Source organism: Nannospalax galili, unplaced genomic scaffold, assembly GCF_000622305.1.
Source record: "Nannospalax galili isolate Female #2095 unplaced genomic scaffold, S.galili_v1.0 scaffold412, whole genome shotgun sequence".
NCBI classification, from domain to species: domain Eukaryota; kingdom Metazoa; phylum Chordata; class Mammalia; order Rodentia; family Spalacidae; genus Nannospalax; species Nannospalax galili.
This window is the reverse complement of record NW_008331547.1, coordinates 868,208-889,109: the sequence shown is the minus strand read 5'-3', so window position 1 is coordinate 889,109 and position 20,902 is coordinate 868,208. Positions and strand designations below refer to the sequence as shown.

The 20,902-nt window shown below is 44.2% G+C and overlaps 1 long non-coding RNA gene across 4 annotated transcripts in view; it reads left to right on the top strand.

Annotated features, from left to right (window-relative positions):
- Positions 1–20,902, top strand: part of LOC108490483 — a 302,288-nt gene that overhangs the window by 159,377 nt on the left and 122,009 nt on the right. For all 4 annotated transcript variants that reach the window (XR_003848460.1, XR_003848457.1, XR_003848459.1 and 1 more), the window contains one exon: positions 17,676–17,797. This is a non-coding gene — a long non-coding RNA (uncharacterized LOC108490483). The remainder of the gene's footprint in view (positions 1–17,675; positions 17,798–20,902) is intronic.

Here is a 20,902-nt window from a genome sequence, read left to right as displayed (position 1 = left end):
TACCCATAGCCTCAGCGTGTCAGCATGCTGGATGGTCAGATACAGTGCATCGTTCACTGTATCCCATCATGACTCTGTGGCCGACTGGGACCTGTCAATCGACTGCCACTGTCCAGGATCACAAGACAAGACTGTGCCCATATCACTGGCTCAGGAAAAGATATGAAAGATTAGGAGCACCTTTCCTATTGAGTTTTTACCAACTGCTTTTGCAGCATCATATAATAGAAAAATCATGTCAACTACTCCAAGTCTCTCTGTCGGTGTAGTTTAAGAGAACGGTCTCCAAGAAATTAATTGGTCTTATGTAGGTGGTAGATCAAAACTGTCTAGTTATAGAGATTGCCTCCAAGGTAAGAATACAGAATGAGAGAGAGAGAGAGAGAGAGAGAGAGAGAGAGAGAGAGAGAGGCATATGTGCTGGATAGCTTTAGTGTCAACTTGACACACCTGGGTTGAGGGAGCCTCAGTTGGGGAATTGACTCCATTGGACTGGCCTGTGGCCATGTCTGTGGGGCATTTTCTTGATTGTTGAGTGATGTGGGAGGGCCCAGCCCCCTGTGGGTAGTGCCACCCCTGGGCCTGTGTTGGATAAGAGAGCAAGCTGAGCCGGGGCCAGGGGAGCAAGCCAGTAAGCAGCATTCCTCCATGGCCTGTCCTCCAGGTTCCTGCCCTGAGTTCCTACCTTGGGCTCCCTGATGACCTGCAACCTGGGAGATGTAAGCTGAATAAACCCTTTCCTCCCCAAGTTGGTAGTGGTCAAGAGTATTTTGTTACAGCATTGAAGAGCAAACTAAGACAGAAATGCATACATACATATTACTCTAGTTTATTTCTCATAAAACACTGACCAAAACCAACTTGGAGGAAAGGGTTTATTTCCTCTCAGACTTCTAGGCACACAGTCCATCTTTGACGGACATCAGGCAGGAACTTGGAGGCAGGAACTGAAGTAGAGACCACTGAAGAACTCTGCTTACTGACTTGGTCAGCTACCTTTTTTTCATCTTTTTGAGACAGGGTCTCCCTGTAGTCCCAGCTGTCCTGGAACTCACTATGTAGACCAGGCTGGCCTTGAACTCACAGAGATCTGCCTGCCTCTGCCCCCCGAGTGCTGGGATTAAAGGCGTGCGCCACCACGCCTGGCTCAGCTTCCTTTCTTATACAGCCAGGTTTACCTGCCTGGGCATAACATAGTCCATGTGGACTGGGCCCGCCTACATCATCAGCAATTAGGAAAATGCTTCACAGACATGGCCACAGGCCAGTCCCATGGAGGCATTCCTTAATAGAGGGTCTCCCCAGGTGACTGAAATGAAAAAATGTAATCACACAAATATCTATCATCTATCCATCTCTGTCTATTCATCTCTATCATCTCTGTATCATCTACCATCTAGCTACCTATCATCTATCTACCTATCATCTATCATCTATTTATTATCTACCATTTATCTACCATCATCTATCTCTGTGTCTACGTGTATCTATGTCTATGTGTGTATTTGTGTGTATACATATACATATATATGCATATATTTTCTCCATGTTTCTAAGCAATTTTATTACCCCAAATACTGAGGACCTACTTTAGTTTTACTATTGAAAGACAGTTTGCCTTGAAAACAGCTCACATGAAGGGGAAGCAGCTATCGGTCTTTGCTGAATAAGCTCAGTTGGGTGCAGTGTGAGAAACCTGTAAACATTCTGAAATATAATCTGTCTCTCACTTGGCTGCTTATTGCAGCCTTGAGACTAGGAATGCTCCGGAAAGACGGTAAGCACGTGACTTAGGGACTGGTAAAGGAACTTGTCCTGGAAGCAGCTGCCAGTCAACCATGTTGAGCAGTTTATAGAAATTGCATTGATGAGATCTGGGGCTCATGAATCGGTTTGGTACTGGCCTTTGCCTTTTCTCGACTCTAAAGATTTCCCATGTGCTGGTCTCTGGAATGGTTGTGATTGGGATTGGGCTTCTTCACCAGGGAGCGTCTAGTGTTGGCTCAAAGTTGTTTCTCGTGCAGTGCCTGCCTTCTCACTCATTCACAAACTTAAAACATAAAATGAAACAGAAATTGATGGTCTTTGCTTGGCCTTTGACCTCAGCCTGCTGGAGCCCATGGCTTCTGTTTGTGCCCCTTCTGTCTCTACTGTCCTGGGGGTGACTCTGTGAAACTTTTCCTTCTGTGAACACTGCCTATTTCCCTGGTAATTCAGTAAACTGGGCAAGTGCCTTCCTGTCACAACCATTTCTTAGTCAACACTAAATGCTTTTAGTTCAAGGTCAACCATTCCAGCCCCCACCAAGGAGTCCGTTGTTGGTGAGTTTTGCTTTTATGGTTGAAATATCACAGAACTCTAGGCTCTAGGCACTGACTTCATAGGGGAGGGGCCAACATTTTTGAAAGCATTTTTTTGCAGTGCCAGCTGTGGCTAATGTGTCAGTGTTTCCATCACCACGATTCCCAACATTCAAGGGTTCGTAATGAGGCGGTTGAATTTCACCGCAAACTGAAGCTTGGTACCCAAGGGTTGAGCCTGAAGCAAAGTTTTTCATTAAAAAAGTAGCTTCTCTATAAAACCACTAATAAAGAGGCAAAGCTAGTGATTATTCTCACAACCAGACTGCCTGGGTTACCAATACTGTAGGCTTATTAGGCTGGAATAGAAACGAGTCCAGGAGTTTGGGGAAAAGAGATGAACGGGAACACCATTTAATTTTGAAGGGTGTGCTGTACATCAGACAAGGGGCTAATATCCAGAATACACAAAGAACTGCAAAAGTCAAACCAAGGAAATAAAATTACCAACAAACAAATTAGGAACTTTCCAGTAAATAAATACAAATGACCAGTAATTATTTTAAAGTATTCAACAAGCCACCAGGGAAAACTACTTTGAGACACCACCTTAACCCAGTCAGAATAGCTGTTATCCAGGAAGTTGAGAAAGGATGTTGAAGATGGCGGAAGGAGCAACCCTTCACTGCTAGGACGAGTGCACATTAATACGGCCATTATGGAAATCAATTTGGAGGTTCCTAAAACAGCTAAAAATAGTTACCATATAACCCAACTATCCCACTTCTGGGCACATACCCAGAGAGCTCTGCACTGTACTGTAGAGGCACTTGTTCTCCTGTGTTTATCACAGCTCTATTCATTGTAAAAAGAAAATGGAACCAACCTAGTTATGAATGGGTAGTGGAAATCTGGTGCAAATGTAAAACAGAATATTATTCAGCTTTCAACAAAAAATGAAATGATAAAATTCAAAGGAAAACGGATCAACCGAGAATATAATGAGGTTGCTGAATCACAGAAAGTGGAAACCTGCGTGTTTTCCCACCTGTGTGCACCTTGTCTATAATGGATACGTGGACATTTGTACACATACATGCGTGAGTATGCCATAGTCTTTACAAAGAAGAAAGGGTACTTTTAAAGAGCATAGTTTGGGGTTTTATGGTGGATATGTGAATTTAACTTTCTGGGTATTGAAGTAGCAAGAACCATTTCTGCAGTCCATAAGAATCCCAAATGTCCTGTCCCTTTGAGGCAGTGAGTGGGACCATTGGGCTTTCTTTTTAATTCCATTGTACATCTGATTAAAAAATTAAACTTTAGGAAACATTTTCTTCTGAATTTTAGAATACTTCTCAAAGCTCATATATCTGAATAACCTAGGGGTAACCAAATACGTTTGGGGCTCATGGTAATGAACTTAACCGGAACAGGCAGATGCTTAGAACCTCACGCATTTGCTTCCTCCTCCCAGGAGGAGAAATGATGTGTACATGGAGGGGGCTCGGCACTCACAGGCTCCACCCCACAGAGGGCACAATCCTGAATTACCTGCATACTTTCATTTTCTGCCAAGTTGGTCCTAAAGGAGCATCGCAACGACAGCAGAGATAACACTTTCGCTGTCGGGATGATGGGTTTCTGTGGAAACGTCCCCACACTTTGACTTTGGTTTCCCTTGAGACTGGTAGAAACTGCAAGATTCTGATTTGAGCACAAACCCTTCAGCCTAAATAGAAACAGCTGGATTTACGTGTGGACGAGCCCATGGCTCTGGCTTCCTCAGTGCTCCGTCTCAGTGGCCCAAATTACCTAGTCTGTGCATTAATGGAGCAGGAGCTGCATGGGACCTTGTGGGGACTGCCTGTCTTTTCTTCCATGTTGCCCGGGAAACCCCTTCCATTTTCTTCTTCCTTTCTCTTACATGGACTCTTAACACTTTCCACATCCTCTTCTGGGCTTACTTCTATCTTCCCTGCTTGTATTAGGTACTTTTCTCATTGTTGTGACAAAATGCTCAGCAAAAGCAAATTGGCTTACAGTTTGAGGGAACAGTCCATCAAGAAGAGAAAGACATGAGGCCGCTGGTCACATGGACAGAGAGCCCTCCCTCCTTATCTCCCCCCCCCCCTTTTTTAAAAGGTAGAACCCAAGTACATGGAATGCTAGTGGCCCCATTAAAGGTGGGTCTTCTGTGCTTAGTTTAACCCTCCAGGAAATACCCCCAGAGACATAGCCAGAGGTGTGTTTCTGTGGTGATTCTAAATCCAGTGAAGGTGACAATGAAAATTAACCCTAAATAGTTGCAAATAATCCAGGCTCAGTAACTCTTTGTAGAAAACCTAAGTTTTAAGTGATCAGTTCAGCTCTGACATACATCCATTACAAGATGTGAGTTGGAGAGACTCAGATTTATGGCTGCTGAATTGACATATGTGGATTGCATTGCTAATCTGAAAATTCAAGACCTGAAATGCTTCAAAATCCAGACTTGCTCAGTGCCAGCATGAGCCGAGAGTGGAAAATTATTAAAAATATTGTACAAAATGGTCTTTACGGTATGTATATAAAGTGTCTATGAAAAAGTGATGAATTTGGTTTTTGGACTTGAAACCCATCCCCAAGATAGCCTATTATGTATAAGTAAACATTCCAAAGTCTGAAACTTTTCTGGTTCTAGTGGCTTTGGATAAGGAATGCTGAACCTATGTGTCATTTACCTGTATATGTAAATATATGCGCATATATAGTAAGTATGTTTATAATCTGACACCTATCTCCACAACTAAATAACATACCACGTTATGTTTTTCAGGTTACAGAGTTCCTGAATTAGGAGAAGGTAGATGTTCCTTCCGGCTCTAGGCCCTAGTCTGGCAAGCTGGCAGAGGCTTGCTGTGCCTGTGCTAACCCCTGCCACAGCAGAGTTGTTCAAGGCACATCACACAGGCCTGTGAAACGGCTCTGAATATGTCACTGATTGATATTAGTCTTTTTTAATTGATTTTTTTTCTGATTTCATGTAATATATTTTGATTCTTTTTAGCTCCTCTCCTGTATCTGGACCCCTACTACCCCCCCCCCCCAATTTCCTGTACTCTAATATGTATATACTAAGGCCTATAGGTCAGGTTTGTGTCCCCAAATGCCCTTTGGTGTGGGATCATCCACTGGAGCCTGGTCAACCTTTGAAGAGTCTTGCCCTTAAATGAGAATGACTCTCTCCTTCCCAGCAGCCATCGGTTGCTGATAGTTTCTCAGTTAGGGCTGGGGTTTCTTACCAACTTCTCCCAACTATTCGTGGGACTTACATGTGTTATCACCATTGCTGTGAGTCCATATGAGTAACTGACCATCCGTTTCTTTGTGGTCATCCACCTCCCCTGGCTCCTACAGTCTTTCTGCCTCCTCTTCCGCAGCGGTCCCTGAGCCTTGTGAGCAGAAGTTTGACCCAGGTGTCCTATTCGGGGATAAGCAGTCTGCAGCTTCTTACTCTCCGCACATTGGCCAGTTGTGGTTCTGTGTTAATCCCCATCTGCTGCATAAGGAAGCTTGTTTGGAGAGAGTTGTGAGTTGCATTAATTAAGGCAGGTTTGGGAAATGTCCCGGATCTGGGGGTCCACAAAGGTCCTCGTAGAGCTGAGATGGTGGGTGCAGGGAGGTGTCATATCAGTCTTTTCTAATGTGAGAATTTTTCTTTATTCAAAATGGGTTTCCAATTTTTAAAGAGTCTAAAAGTTACTTGAGGTGTGTGTGTGTGTGTGTGTGTGTGTGTGTGTGTGTGTCTCAGCTTCCTATGGCTATGACAAAGTATTTGAAACAATCAGTCTGTAAGGAGGAAAGGTTTGCTTGGACTCATAGTCAAGTTCATGATGGGCGTAGAGGGTGGGACAAAGCTGAACGATCAGAATTACTTCTGATTTTGGAATTGAAATCATTTAACATATTTGTGTGTGTGTGTGTATGTGCCTGTGCTGTTGCTCGTGTGTGGAGTTCAAAGGACAATTTGCAGTGGTTGATCTCCGTCTACAGTGTGGGTTCTGGGACTTGAATTTAGATCCTCAGGCTTGGGGGCAAGCACCTTTACCCAGTGAGCCATCTTACTGGGTCTGACTTTGTATGTTTGCATAAACATAATGAGATACTTTAGGGATGGACCCAATCTGAAAACTAAATTCATTTGTTTTTTATTTGGGCCTTAGAACACACAACCTAAAGATCATTGTTACATAGTATTTTCAATAATTTTCTGCATGAAGCATGGTTTCAGGGTATGGGATTTTCCATTTGTGGCTTTAGGTGGTTGTTCCTGGAAGCCTAGGAGCAGAGGAGGAGGGAGGGAGTGGAGGAGAGGTTAGGGAGGAGGAAGAGGGAGTCATGTAGCCCAGGTTGGTCCAGAGCTCTTTGGCCAAGGATGACTCTGAACTTTTTGTATGTAGGTGTGCATACTTGTGTGAGTGTGGTTCCTCGCATGTCACAGTACATAGGTGAGGTCAGAGGACAATCTCAGTGTTGACCCCTTCCTTGTTTGAGACAGCTTCCTATTGCTGCCATTAGCTGCAGCGTAGGTCAGGCTAGCCAACCTGTGAACCTCCAGGGATTCTCCTGTCTCCACCTCCTGTCTTGCCTCCAGAGCCCTGGGTTTATGGATGTGAGCTCCATGCCCAGCTTTACATGGGTTCCGGGGAACTGAAATTGGGTCCTCAGCAAGTGCTTCCCCCACTGAGTCATCTGCCCATCCTTCTTCCACTTCCCGAGTGCTGGGACCACATATGTATACCACCACTTTGTGCAGTGCTCAGGACAGAAGGCAGAGCTTTACGCATAGTAGGCAGGCACGTTATGACCGAGTTACATCTGCAGCCCCTGGTTTTGTTTCTGTGCAATTCATATCCTAGTCCTCTTTCCAAACCTGGTGGCTTAAGTATGATTAGATTCATAGTGAGAACTGAAGAGCCCAGCACACAGAGAAGCAAGGACATACACCATTTAACTTAGGAACCTCTAAAGGCCCATTGAACTTAATCCCTAGTGCATAGGAAAGGGAAAAAGAAGAAGGGAAGGTGCTGTTATCTTGCCTTCCCTATGCCTAGGCTTTCTCACCTTTACTAAGGTATGATTGACACGTAACACTGTACTTAAGTGTAATGTAGAGAATTTAACTTGATGGCTCAGGAGGTGTCTGCTGTCTATGGCATACCACCCTGAAGGCGCCTGATCTCAGAAGCTAAGCAGGGTCAGGTCTGGTTAGTTCTTGGGTCGGGGGAGATGACTGAAGACCTGGAAGCCATCCCAGTGATCAGGGTGGCAGACTTACCCATCACCTTCCAAAGTTACTAAAACTTTAAGTTTTAAAGAATCTGTTACTTTGTGGTACAGGTGCAGCATGAACTTTAGCCTCTTGGCAGAACTGGTGTTAAACACAGGCTCCAGTTTCCCAGAACTTAGTCACTATAGTACCAATTACAGACTCCTTTTACTCTGGCATTTATACATCTCACTTAAGCAGCCAAATCTTGCACAATTGACTGACTTCTCCCTGTTTTTCTTCCCTAGGCACCGTTCTGGTAACGCTGACTCTACTGTCTGGTTCTGTGAGTTTGTTCAGAGTCTTCATACAATGGGGATGACGGAGCATGTGTCCTGTGCCAGGCTTATCTCACTTAGTGTAGCATGATCTGGGTCCGTAAAGCTGTTATAAATGCTTCAGGATCGTCTTTTTCAAGGCTGAGTAGCATTCTTTTTATACTCATTTTCCCTTTCTGGTATGTGGAAAGTGGAGCCTATTATGTTGATATAAGCATGCCCTCCTTTAATCTTTGCTATACTGAGATGTCCCGTCATTGTTAACTGGGAGTGTATCAAAGAAAATAATGACTACGAATCTACAGCTCCCATTATGAGATCATGTTTACCTGAAAACCAAATCATATTGCATGCACAACATAAAAACCATTCAGATGAAATGTTTGTAAGATTGGGCTTATTATAAACAGAGTAGACAACTTGAACACCCCAGAGTGTATTGTTTCAGAGTAGCAAGTTAACGTTGAAGTTTTGTGTCTTTTCCCTTTGAAAATGATAGGGTACTTCCTCTGCTCTGTGACTCACTTCCTGTTTGGGGGGACAGGATGTTGGATACATGATGAAGTACATACACTTTGCAAAAGGATTTAGTTTCCATTGTTTATCCAGGGGACAGCAGTAGAGGTGCCTCTTGTCAAACGAGAGGAAACTAGTTAGAAACAAAAGGCAGTGGGGCTGGTATTTTTGTCTACATTTTTTTTTTCTATTCTGACTTTGGTTTATTCTATTCTTAAAATTTTGCTATAAAGCTTAACTCTTCTATATATAGTTATGACCAGCAACTGATCCCTTGCTGCCTGTAAGAGAGAGTCACAGAAACTTCAATGTGTTTCCCTCGCTCCTTCCCCACCCAAAGTGAGCCTTTAAAATTTTTTTTTCTATAATTTCAACATTTCCTCCTTTGTGGTCATCAAATGAATAATTGCAGTAATAGATGCATTTGATGGAACCATTGATCTGTCCCAAACTAAGTTCTTTAACTAATGGTGGGCATTACAGGAAATATTGGTGGGGTGGAGGGTGGTCACAGATTGATGTGGTTCGTAGTGGTCTTCTGGATCTTCATGTGCTTTCTTGTCCTGAAATTTCCCTTATGGATTTTCTCCATGAATTTCAGACATGGTGCTTCTGTGTTCCTTGTGAGGGATCACAGCAAGGAAACAAGCTGAGCTTGGTGGTGTGCTCTTGTAATCACGGTGCTTGGGAAGTGGAAACAGGAAGATCAGGAGTTCAAGGTTCTCCTCTACATAGCAAGCTCAAGGCCAGCCAGGGCTCCATGAGACCCCGTCTCAAAAAACAAGAAAACAAAAAGCAACAGAAAGAAGGAAACAAAGTTGAATGATTTGAGTGAAAGACAGAAATTATGTGAGATAAAAGTAGAAAAATATGTAAGATACTTACATACCAACTGAATGGGAGAAACCGAGGCAAGAGAATTCATAATAGACATAGGGAAGCAAGCACATACCACAACACATAAGCACAGACAGTGAGTGCGTTTATGCGCAATCTGATTCTAGCTTTGATTTACCTTGTTTACTGTATCCAAGTATTCTGACAGCCTGATGACTTTGATGTTGTGGACTCGTGGCCTCTGGAATCTGAATTGGAGTCCTAGCTCTGCAGGCCATTTCCAGCTTGGATCAACGTGTGTCGTGAACATGTATGTTACATGGGAGTCAGAGACCCCAAGAAAAATAAGCAGTGGCTTAAGGCATTTCACTCAGTACATGTCACACCTTTACTGCATGTACAAGATGTCATTGACGGTCTACCAGCATGTACACCCTGAGCGAGGCAGATTCCGTCACCATGATTAGCTGTGTGTGGATAACTTATCGACAACAATTAAAGCCCCAAATCCACGATTGGCTTTCGTCCCTTGCCAGCCGGCCACTGTCTGCAATCGTTTAGTTGGCTTGCGCTGAGTGAATATAAAATTTAAAATTATTCTAAACGCAACTTAATTAGGGAGGGAAATTTGTAGCCAACTTACCACCCCCGTATAGTGCAACGAAAACCAAATGTAGATGATTTTTGGACGATCCAAATTGTTTTTCCCTTCTGGCAGCTAGCACGGAGCACCAGATTAGCGGGTAGTGAGAGGACCTTCTAATAGGTAGGTTTTGGAAAGGATTCCCTTTGCTTTGGAAAGTGTGTTGGGAGAATGCCTTTTCTAAGCACTTGTCTGCGTATTTATTTTTGGATTTATGATACCAGCATACTGCATTTTAATTTGTTCCTTTTTGTTGAGTGCTCAGATGATTTTCATGTCTGCCTTTTTATTTTGTCACTGATGTGAATTTTTATAACTTTCAAAATGCCGGCACCCATTGGTTGCACCACATGAGGCCGAAGGAACCCTTGCCCCTGTGCTTTGCTAAAATAAGGTGTCTGAAAGAAACCCAGCGGTAACCACCTCCCCAGCTTTGTCCCAGATGACCTAAGAATTTAGAGGTCACAGGTCAGATTCCCTCCTTCTTTGCTTCCCACACAATCGTCTTTCTTGTATGGTGAACCTTGAGATTTATATGGGATCTCAGTGCACATGGCTTGTGTGTAAAAGCTGTGGCAGGGTAGTCTTTATGCTTTGACTCGGATGGGCGGGGATTTGAGCAGTTGGATTTTTTTAAACAAATTATTTAGAGCCCACAAGTCGTGAAGGACCTGGTTACTCTTCTTCCCCCTTTGAATCTACTTAACAGTTTAACCTTTGAAAACGAATTGTCAAAAGGGCCAGGCTACAGCCCGTGCATCGGATGGTTTTAGCATCTAGGGTAGCAGTGTGAAGGGCAGCCTGGTCAGTGAGCAGGCACTGCACAGACAGCTCGGAGGCATTAAATTTGCTCTCGGTAGATTATTTTTTACCTCCTTAAACATGTAGTTTTCAATCCTTAGGAAAGGAAAGCTAGCTCAACCTCCGTCCCTTTTGGCTTCCGGCCACCATGCCGAATTCTGTCACCTTTGCTGCATGGCCAAGCGTCTTTATTTCACGTCATAATTCTGATTTTTGAGCCTGATCCATAAACTGAGATGTGATATCATCTGGTTAGGGGTGTGGCAAAGCAAACCACTCTGTAGTCTCTGGGGTGGGGAGGGGTGGGGTTTCCACAAGATGTGTGAGGACACAGTCGGCGGCAGGAGTTTTCTTGGATGCTGTGATGATACGTTCCTCCTTTGTGTCTCCTAGAATTTGAAATGCACTATCTGCTTCTGTTCACATTGACTGTTACTTTTAGCTTGAAAATAAAATCTTTGGCCACACCTCCTAGCAATTCAGTCCGAAGCCCCAGCCTGGGGACCCAGTCGCCTTCTGGATGTGAGGATTTTGTCCCTTTGCCTTGTTTCTTGCGTTCATGGTTGACCCTTGACCTTCCTGGCTCGGGTTCCCATGCTGTCTTTGTGGACTTGACCTAGGATCCACAGGGCAGGGTTAATTTTTTTCCTCCAAACTTCAGAGGTTAGGAAGTGTCATGGGAACAGATAATAATTAAAAAGACACCGGGTCAGGTGGCGGAGTTGAAGAACCGCATGCGTTTCTTGTGTGTGGTGGGTCTCACCTTTCCTTTTGTTACACAGCTTCTTTCTGAAGCTCTTGGGGCTTTGTGAGGAAGCCTGGACTGTGCTTGTTGTTGAAGGACTATGCAGAACTCTCGAGGGCCTTGGCCAGCCTTGCAGGGGACAGAGGCACAGACTCCAGCCCATTTGTCCCTGACTCCTACTGTTCAGGACAGTCAGAAAACACACCTTTGAGAGCCTCCCTCCACTCCCCACCTTCCTGTTTTTAACTTTTCAGTTTGGCTGCTGAATGAAAGGGGACACTTTATTTAGAAGTGAGTAGGGAAATACAGCTCCGGGTTGACACCCCTCTGCTGCTTATCCTTAAATATGAAATGGTGTTACACCACCAGACTCCAGCCAGCTTTCTGATTGGCTGCTGGTGATGTCATCTTGTCATTAATCCTGTGCTCAGAAAATAAACCGATCCCGGTGATTTTTCTTTCTTCCCCCACCCCGTTTTTTTTTTTTCTTTCTTTCTTTTTTTTTTTAAAGCTGAAATATATGAAATCCATTTTGTCAACTGAAAGGAGGCATGTCAGTTAGGATGTCGTTTGGCCTTCGCTTTGAGCACTGCGGGAATCACCCACAAGCACGCAGTCTGTGGCATCCTGTTGCTTGAAAGGAAGACAGACACTTTGCAACACCTGGGCACCACAGTTGACATTTACAGACACTAAGTGCTAAGGCAAGAGATAGGAATTCCTTCCTGTCAGCCTCGCAATATCCAAGAAAGCTTGGAGCCAAGATTGACATTTTCAGGGTTTGAGGGAAGGATGGAAAATGGAAATATAAAATACCATGCTTCTCAAAAATAATTGTGTGTGTGTGTGTGTGTGTAAAGTGTGCATGCACATGTGGAGACCAGAGGCAGACTCTGGGTGTCTTCCTCTCCATCTTATCCAGGCTCAGTCTCTCACTGAACCTGGAGGGTCTTAATTTGGCTAACCTGGTTAGTGCCAGCAGGCTCCAGGTTGCCTCGTCTCCATTTCCGTAGTTTTTGGGGCTACGGTTGTACACCCCGACACTTGGCTTTTTATGTGGGTGCTGGGGATCCAAACTTGGCTCCTCCTGCTCACACGACAGATACTTTATGGACCGAGCCATCTCCCCAGCCCTTTAATATTAATTTCTTAAATGCTAATTGTGTTTCTCTAACTCTGACTTGATCGTCAAACCCAAATCAGTCTGCCTTTGCACCTAGTGCGGGTTGCTGTGGTCTGTTAGCCTCATGAATGCATAACTGGATATGAGGAACACACTTGTGGTATGTCCACGCTCTGTGTGTGTGTGTGTGTGTGTGTGTGTGTGTGTGACTAATCCAATAGTGTTCTCACTTCCTGGGACTGAGAGTGGCAGGAGGGAAGCCACCTCTCACATTTCTCTGACCCTCTTGTTGATGTTGGCTGCCTGGGGGTTTGGAAGGCTAGGAAACCCCCCATCCATGCTGGGTTCCTCTCATCTAAGGTGGAATAGTGTTTCCATTAACCATTGAGAAGACTTCCGGCGTACATAGCTACTGCAATGTGTGCTTTCTTTCAAGAAAACACAGAACTCCCCTTCAGAAGGAAAGTCATCATTTATTATTGTTACAAGGTTTGATTGAATGAATAGCCTTTTCTGAGTATTTCACTTTTCTTATGAGGGGCCATAATAATGTTCTCAATATGCCTGGGATTGTCCAGCACAATCTTGTCGTCTCACACCCATGTGCTACATCATTCTTCTCCATCTCCAAGCCGTGTCTTAGGTGAAATGTCTCCAGAACTCTCCACTCCCTGATGAAATGGCTGTCTGGGGTTGTTTTCCACATGGTGTGGGCACATCACTGGATTAGCAGACATCCAGGAAGCAGGTGTAACTGATTTCAGCTGTGTTCCACGGGCTGCAGAATCCTTTCTAAGTTCCCCCTCGTTTTCACAAGGTTAGAAACCGCAGATTTAGCAATCTCTGGGGTCAAAGGGAAAAAGGAGACACAGAGAGTCCCATCCGTCCTCAGGCGCTCCAGTGAGTCACCGGACGGTCTCTTTTCCAGGTTAGAGCTGTGTCTCTGGCAGGCTGTAATTATGTGTGAGCTGAAACGAGAAGGGTTATCAACACACACAAGCATTTCAGGAACAGGTTTTGGACGATGAATCACCCATGTCAGTGTCCTGCTCAGGCCTTTTGCAAGGGCCAGGCCAGCTCCCTCTGCTTGGCTCGCACTTGATCATGTGACAGCTGTTTGCCTACTAAAGGAAAGAAGCCATCATTGACTGACAGGAAACGTAATCCTGGGCAGGTGCGGTTTGAGTAAAGACTCGGCCTGAAGGTCAGAGCCTTTGTAAAGATCCAAGCTTTTGCAGATGGGGCAGTGGGAGGAGCGAGATTCAATTTCCCCCAGTCCATCTGCAGCCCCCAGACTGTCCTCCTCCCTCCCGTGGAGAGGGCTACCCATGCTCCAGATATTGTTGAACTTTTGAACCCAAGTACACTGCGGCATTTAGGAGGCTGTTTTCACGCTTCAGATAAAGCAGTCGCAAATTCTAAGGAAACTGTAGACAGATCCATTTTCCTTTTCCTCTACTGATGTGAGCGAGCTAATTAGAAATCAGCGCTTCAGCGGCTTCCTCCCCTTGTGTTGGGATCCTTTTTTTTTCTGAAAGATGCTTATGGACATGAACAAAAGCCGGATGCCGAATTAGGCCTTCTGATGAAGTGCTCTGTGTCGGATGTGTCTGGAGTTTACAGACCACATTTTCCTCTGCTGGACCAAACAGGATCCTGGCGGGTGTTAGGACTCCCTCCACTCAAGTTGTGTTTTCAGAGTTTGAAACTGCCCCTTTAAAAGAAAAGAAGAAAATGAACCTGTCCCCTCACCATCTTACTTTATAGCCATTACTAATGGCTTTCTTTCCTATTTATATTGCTTGGATCTAACTGAGGTGCCAGGTACACAAATATGTCACAGTTAAGCCTTTGAGTACTTGAAAAACCGTAACAATGCCCCCAGGAGAGATGCAAAGTGGTTACCCTTTATGGGGAAAATACACAAATATCCGTTCTGAAAGCACTAATATATAAATCTGTAGAAAGGAGATAAGAGTCTAGTGTTGTCTTAGATTCAACCCAATCTATTATAGGAGAAAGTGGTGACTTTGGGGGGAAAATATAGAATACTTGCTAAGCAAATCCAGTGCTCTGAGTAGATCCCTTCTTGTGGTTTGGAGACCAAAACTTAAAACCCACAATTATACTGTATAGATGAGCCTTGGTCTATATTTAGCATATAATCTCTACACTACATGGCTCCATATGGCTATGAGCTCCACTTAGGAGCTAAAAATGTGTGTTCCCTCCCACCATATCCAGAATTGGAATCATAGGTAATAATGTGGGCTTCAGGAAAGAGTTCAAGGTCAAGTCACTGGTGGACAGTCTTCCCTATGAAAAATCTTGGAAGAAGCTAAATAAATTTCTATTGAGCAAATAAGTGAAAGTTAATACTTTAGGAAGAATTCACACCCCTCATGACTTCATGAGAATATAATGTGGGATACTAGAAAGTTCTAGATTCATCTAGAACTACATGTCCATTATGGAACAGGCATGGGATATCATGAAGCCGGTGCAGACAGGCTCATTGTCAGAACTAGTGGCAAGAGAGACCATGGCAAGTTGAGTGGTTTGCCAGACTGAGCATCGGAGTAGTAGTTTGAATGTGGATTCTGTATGTCTGTAGGCACATGCGTTTGAACACTTGCTTCCTAGTTGCTGCCAGACACTGTTTGGGAAGTCTGTGGAACCTTTAGAAGATGGAGCCTTACGGGGAGGAAGTAGATCACTGGGGGCGGGCCTTGAGATTTTATAGCCCAACTCCACTTGCTCTTGCCTCTCCTTGAGTCCAGATTCATGTGACCCTCTGCTCCTGCCATTCTTTCCCCTTGAGCTGTAATGGCTTCCCTTTAAGTTGTTTGTTGTCAAGTATTTTGTCACAGTGCTGAGAAACTGATTAATATGAGAGTTATCTTGCAAAGTCTTAAAAATATATAATAAAAAAGAGCATCCACTCGCTGCCCTAACGCCCAGGAAGTACAGTGCACAGTCAGGAAGGTGTAGTCTTTATAACAGATGAGAAATGCTGGACATGAAAAGGAGATGGTTTGTGGGGATGGGCCAGTGACTCAGGCAGGGCATGAACCAAGAAAGGGGCAGACCTTCCACAGGCACAGCAGGGGAACCATGTGCCCATCTGGCGGTCTGTTTCAAGTTGATGTAGCAGATGTTTATGCATAGTACTTGCATCCCATATTGTGATAGAAATGTGCAAAACAAGATTCACTTCTCATGGAGTGGGAATGCGCACTAACGCTCAGTATGTTGCGGACCTCTGAGCACAGTCCTCTTAAGAACCTGGACGTTTCGATAACCTCTGGCTTTGAAGGTGCCTTCAGTGGGAGATGGTGTTTAAACTGGTGTGTGGAAGGGGTTTTCTGGAAGCAGAGGCTGAAGAGGTGGTTAGGAAGTGAGAAATGCTGTGCTAGAGAGAACTGTGCCCAGAGCCCAGGGCTAGGTTTCTTCCTGATCCCTTTGCCTGTTGGGTTATATCCTCTAGATTTCACAGTAAAGCCAACACCTTTCCCACCAAGGAGCTCTTCTTGTAATGGTGGATTTGCTGCTGAAGAAGTTGAGGGGCAGTTGACCCTAAGGCAGGAGGGGCTGTGCACTGGGGCAGATGCCTGGGTTTGTCTCCCACAGAAGGTAAGCCTTCTGATGGGTCACAACTTTCAAAGGTGACTCCCGTCTTGTGAGACACGTAGTAGGTGCTAATAGTTACTCTTTGGTTAATTAAAAGATCTGTACTATGTACTCATTAAGCAGAGCGGTCAGTTTCTCTGAGAATGCATGCATGCCTTATTTTTCTCCTTTCAATAAAAACAAAAATGGGGAAATAAAAATAATTCAGAGTAATTGTTAGCACTTTCTTCAAGCCCCTTGATAATTCTCTTCCATATGCCCTCCCCCTCCCATTCCCTAATTACATGTCATTCTTTCTCCCTGGACTGCAGTCTTCTATAACAGCATCAAAACTATTGCAGCTTGCAGGACCCAGGTAGTTGAAAACCAGCTAGACTGTCTCCTCTCAGCTCTTGAGATGAAGCCATAGAATGTGGGAATAGCTGCATTTTAAGCACTAGAGATCTTTGCTACTTCCTCTGGAACACTGGGAGGAGGACCTCCCAGACTTAGCAAGATGAGAAAGGGAGCCGCAGAGGTGCTGAGGCTTTCTTCGAGCTTATGTCTTTACTGTTGGTTGGATTGCATCTCTGCAGAATATTCACGAGGCAGGAAAGAGTGTGCCTACTCTCCCTCCTTGCCTTGAAGGATGTCAAATCCAGGTGGGAAGTAATGATCTCGATGAATTTTAACACTTGTCAGTTGGCAAATGTTCAGGGAAAACAAATGAAAGGTTGGTTTGTTTACGTGCCATTATTTGGTGATTTGCTGCCAGAGTCATTTCCTTCATTGAAGACTAGACAGTCTTCCATCATGAAGTACTGTGGGGCACTGGGGACTCTACTGGGCTTTTTGACACTTCGTTGTCTTCTGGTTTGCGTTTGTCTCTGATCACCCACCCATTCGTATGACACTAATTTGCTCCTGTTATTACTTTATCTTTTCCATAAGCCTGTGTTGGGTTGTTGAATCATGGGAATGATTTTACTCTTTTACTAACTTTCTGGTTTGCAAATAAACTAAATATTCATCCACACCTAGATAATGCATGCGTGCTTTATCTTTCCCTCAATGGATTGTAGTTTTCCTCTTCAATTTTTTTAGACTTTGGAATTTTCATTGTAAATTCGAATATGATAAAACTCGCTAATCCCTAAAGTTTGCTAAAGATGGTCTCCTCCCTGCAAGCCTTTCTTCAGTGCTGCAAATTAATAGCTAAGTAATACTGTCCTAGTAGATCTGGTGTGGGGGGATGTGTGTTAAAAATCCCCAGTATAAACTGTTTCTAAGTGTCCGTAAGTACTTCCGAAGTCTCCTCTTCTACACCAGCACTTGAGGTGGTAATTATGTATGATTCTTCTGTGTTCATTAAAATTTGAGCCTAAGGGCTCCTCTGGTAATTCGTTACCTTCCCATAGGTTGAAAGTAATAAAACTGCTTTGCTTTAAAAGAAAAGGTTGTAATTCAGTGAGTTTACTAATTCACATGAGCTTTCTTTCCATTCTTTTCTAGGTAATGATGGTGTTTTTAGTACCTGCAAGACTAAGGGACTATCTGGCCTCACTGAGAAGAGATCTAGGTTGTTTTGGAAGGTGACTATGATTGATTTTGCTACACGTACTTCCAAAGGCACGGTGAGCCCCTTCTTAGTTTCTGAAGTCTACTTCTGTCCTCTTGTTTCTGGGTTTTAATTTTCCCCTTTGAAACCAAAATAAGAAGTCCCTCCACCTTGGTAAGATAGCTTTTCAAAAGGTTGCATGGGAGGTGGAGGATGGGGGCAGCTGGGGGTGCAGCTCAGTTGACAGAGGGCTTGCCGCTCATGTGCGAAGCCTTGGGTTCAATCCCCAGCACCATGTGAACCAAATGTGCCGGCACAACCCTGCAGTCTAGCACGCAGGAGGTAGAAACAGGAAGGTCAGAAGCTCAAGGTCATCCTTGACTACACTGCGAGTTCCAGGTCAGCCTGGGTTTCATGAGACTCTTGTTTCAAAAAGAAATAAAATGAAGTTTAAGAACATGTCCAAGAAGTACGAGCAGTATCAAGTTCTGTGGGGAGATGAATCGATCAACAAATTGTAGTATGTTCATATAATGGAATGTTTGGCTTTAACAAGGATAGAAATTCCATCACAATATGGCCGAACCTTGAGGACATGGTGCCCTGTGAAATAAACCAGGCACAAAGGACAAATATTGTATGGTATGCAGTGTTAGGAAACAACGGAGCAAGCTCACAGGCATAGAATCAGGTTGGAGGTTCTCTAGGAGTTGGGGTGGAAGAGGGAAGCATTAGTGTTGAATGGGTCCACTGCGTTTTGTAAGATGGAGAGTTCTGTGACTGGGTGGTAGGCATGGTAATGAGATAAGTGAAGGAACTCAGTACCACTGAAGGGTTCACTAAAAATGGTTAGGATGCTAAACACGTAATAAAGTTACAAAAAGGAAAACTGTTTTCTTTCAAATTAATTTGGTTTTTTGAAACATGGTCTCGGGTGACCTAGGCTGGCCTAGAACTCCCTTTGTAGAGGAGGCTGGCCTTGAGCTCCTGGTCTCCCTGCCTCATGCCCTCAGTGTCGTTACAGTTCTGCCCACTGTGTCTGGCCTTAAAGGGCGCACCCTCGATACCATTTCTTAAAATGTACAAGCTGGAGGTTAGAGAGATGGTTCATCAGTCCAGGTTGGTGTCTGGATCCTTGCACTCTTACACACCTGAACCTCAAGCTCCAAGGGATCCAGTGCCCTTTCTGGCCTCTGTGGGTACCTGCACGTATATACATATTGACATAGACACAGAAACATACACAGGAATAAAATAAAGCTGGAAAAACCTCACGTTATTATATAAAATATTAAGTTCATTTGCAATATTTATATATGCAATAATTATAAGTATGTATGCTGTTGTCTCATAATTTAAATGAAATAAAATTGTATAAATCTTGATAATAAATAAGATGATTGAACTTAATGTCAGTAAAGCAAATGAATCCCCAAATCGAGGCCAATTAAATTTCTTAATTTGTGCTGTTTGTGTATCTCCTGTGCTGACATTTTCTAGTTTGGCTTGCTAACATATGGTAAATAATGTTGCTGTTCTTTGCTTTGAAATTGGAATCCCTGGAACACATGAAAATCAATCTGTGTTCAAAAGCAGAGAGCCTGGACTGGAGGAGAGCTGCTTAGGGTTCAGAGGAGGCAATGGGGAGCTGTTAAGAGGCGCACTTTGGTTCAGTGGATTGGGGTGTGGCCTGGGCTTCTGCATTTCTAAGGAACTCTGCCAGATCCCTAGCTTAGAGACCCCTGCATGCCCCTGATGGCTCTGCCCTCTCCTTGCTAGTTTAGAGTTCATGACTATTGTATTACTTATGTCATTTGTGACAAAATGCCCAATAAAAGCAACTCAGTGAAGGAATGGCTTGTTTTGACCTACAGTTTGAAGGCCCAGCCCATCATGGTGAGGAAGATGAGTGTGTGGCAGCTGGTCACATGGCATCTACTGTCAGGAGCAGAGCTGGCTTCCTTGTTTTTTATTCGGTCTCATGGAGTGGTATCACCCACATTGAGGACAGCCTTCTACCTCAGTTCACATAGTCTAGAAACTCCCTCACAGACACACCCAGAGCTTTGTCTCCTGGAATTCCAGATCCTGTCACTGTGGCATTCAGTATGAACCGTCATGCCTATCCATGCCAGCCCTGGTGTTCGTTGGTCTCTGGGATGGATATTTTTTGCTGTTATTATCTTACTCTTTCTGATCCTGGGTTCTGCACTCTGGTGGGGTGCTTCACTAGAGGAAAATGGAAGGAAGTGAGGCGGGGCTGTCTTACAGGACGTCTTGAATCCTCTCTCCATTTTCTGTGGTCATTGTTGTGAAGGACAGCTGACTCAACAGAATTGTAGCCCGTCTTGCCGTTCTCTTCCGAACTAAATTTCAGGTGAATAAATGTTCACTGAGAACTAAGTATGTACAGGGTGCTGTGCTTATCCCAGAGTTGTGGCTCTTTCATTAAGGAAGCCAAGAGGGGAGGGGTGGGTGTGTTGATGCTGTTCCTGACCAGGCACGCTCCTGCAGCCGTCTGATACCACAGATGTGCAAACTCCTCCTGGGAGCCATCTGCCCTGGGCTGCCTCTCTGTCTTCAGCCTCATCTGGAGATGGCTGCCTTTTGTTTTTTCATGTTTTACATTCCTATTGCTCCAGTGATTGAAGTGGAAAGTCTCCGTTTCAAGACACAGCACGCTTGTTTCTGTGAAGGGTCTTTCTAAGTTGTGTCCAATTACTTCATCAGTCCTCATGCAGACAGCATTATTAATTATTATTGTTGCTGGGGAATAAGAATTGTCCCTATGACATCATATAGAAGGCAGAATTTGAATCTGCCTCCTAGAGTCTACTCCTTGATTCCTGTTCACTCTACAGCCTGGTTCCCTGTAGATCCATCATGGACTGTGATGGGCTTTACTCTGGTGCTTAGATATTTTATATACCTCAGTCGACCTTAGGATATGGAGACTGCCAAAGTGAAACTGGGTTCCTTATGTATTAATGGAAATAAAACTTGTCACTCATATATAGGAGGTTTCAATCAGTGGAAAGGGTATCTATAGAGAAAATTGGAGCCCATCTTTGCTCTGACCTTCCTAGCCAGGGCGGGTCTCCCATTTCCCTGAGTGCCATCTGTGAAGCAGAGGAGAGGGTCAGCTAACATCTATCACATGATCAACTCTGCTTTCCTTTTT